At 50.2% G+C, this 1829-nt stretch overlaps 1 pseudogene; it reads left to right on the forward strand.

The window, feature by feature from the left end:
• Positions 1 to 6: 6 nt before the first annotated feature.
• LOC116380655 (voltage-dependent P/Q-type calcium channel subunit alpha-1A pseudogene) lies at positions 7 to 1823 on the forward strand (annotated as a pseudogene).
• Positions 1824 to 1829: the final 6 nt, after the last annotated feature.

A 1829-nucleotide genomic window follows, 5' to 3' on the forward strand; every position in this document is an offset into this window, starting at 1 on the left:
GGGGATCTGCCGTGCCACAACACACTAAACATTGCGCATATATGGCACAAGAATAAATGAATTATTAAAGATTTTACTCTTATCTATTTCTATTTTTATCTCGCAGGAGAAAAAAGGGGACCTGGGGAGGAGGAGGAGGAGGAGGAGGAGGAGGAGGAGGAGGACGAAGAAAAAAAAAAAGACAACTGCAGATCCTGTCAAGATGCACTGTTGAGAGGGGAAAAAGACGCAGTCTCCAGCTAGGGGTACAGCCTACTTAGTGGAGATGATTGCAATATTTATTGAAACGCTCAGCCACATGCGTCCTCATCGCGCGTATCAAACGTGATCGATTACGGTTTGCTTATTGAAATGCAAAAACTGGCTCATTCTTGGAGAGGTTTATTTTTACCGACTCCCGCCCCCCAAAAAAAATAACAATGCCTTGCTTTTCTTCCGACGGAGAGAAAACGCGGATGCTCTGACGAGTTAGAACATTTTCTGACAGTTTTCTCGCCAATAAAACCAAATTCTTTTTTTCTTACTGTCAGAGAACTCATTCGCCAGAAATTACATAAACACATCGCTCTGTTTCACATTCACATTCCAAACACACGGTCAGAGACACCGTGCGCTTTTCCCTCCCTCCCTCCCTCCCTCTCTCCCCTCCCACCCCCCCTCTCTCCTCCTCACCCCCTCCCTTTTCCACGCACACAAATGGAGGTATCTTCTCGGTGCTGAAGATCTGGGAAGGAGACGCACAGATATACTAGCAGGAGACGGAGAAGGGGAGCCAGAGAGAGAGAGACAGAGAGACACCGAACCTGACTCCGCTTCTGCATGTGTGTTTGGAGCCGAGGCTGATGGGGTGGTGGCATGTGGAGGTGTCACTCTGAGGTCCCCCCCCGGCTCCTTCCTAACTTCTGGCGTTTGGTGTCTGCAGAATGGCGCGTTTTGGAGACGAGCTACCCAACAGGTATGGTGGAGGAGGAGGAGGTGGTGGTGGCAGTGGTGGCGGGGGTGCCGGCGGACAAGGGGGGCCCGGCCGCGGCGGCAGCAGGCAAGGGGGGCCCCCCGGAGGGCAGCGAGTGTACAAGCAGTCGATGGCCCAGAGAGCCCGGACCATGGCCCTGTACAACCCCATACCCGTCCGGCAGAGCTGCCTAACGGTCAACCGCTCCCTCTTCCTCTTCAGCGAAGACAACCTGGTGAGGAAGTACGCCAAAAAGATCACCGAATGGCCATATCCTTTTTGATAAGCGAGGCCGAGCGGACTGCTAAGGTACGGGGGGGGTTGCGGTGTGTGGTGGGTTGGCGAGGTGTGGCCCGGTATGGTGTGGAGTGTGGCTCGGGGTTGGATCAGCCAACACCTGCAGGATGAAAGTTGTGATTTTCTTTTTTATGCCATTATGTGATGTTTTTATTTTCTTTATTTTCTTTTATGCAGTGTTGTGAGATGATAACGTGTGTGTGTGTGTGTGTGTGTGTGTGTGTGTGTGTGCGCGCGTGTGATTTGTTTGACACCGTACATGATTTCACTTCACTCTCACTGCCGTGTCCAGCCCTGGCCTCAGGCTGACCCGATACAATATATATGTATATACTGTGTGTGTGTGTATATATATATATATATATATATACACACACAGTGTATTAAAAAGCTGCCATCGATGGAATAAATGAAAGACGGATGTTGATGATGATGACGGTTGTCATGACACCGGCGATCACAATCACACGGATGCTGCTGGTGATTAAGTTGCATCTTGAATACGAGCATTTAGCTCGAACCTGTAAGTGACCTGTGTGTGTGTGTGTGTGTGTGTGTGTGTGTGTGTGTGTGTGTGTGT

This window comes from Anarrhichthys ocellatus, unplaced genomic scaffold, assembly GCF_004355925.1.
Source record: "Anarrhichthys ocellatus isolate YVR2014 unplaced genomic scaffold, GSC_Weel_1.0 scaffold8170, whole genome shotgun sequence".
Classification (NCBI taxonomy): Eukaryota; Metazoa; Chordata; class Actinopteri; order Perciformes; family Anarhichadidae; genus Anarrhichthys; species Anarrhichthys ocellatus.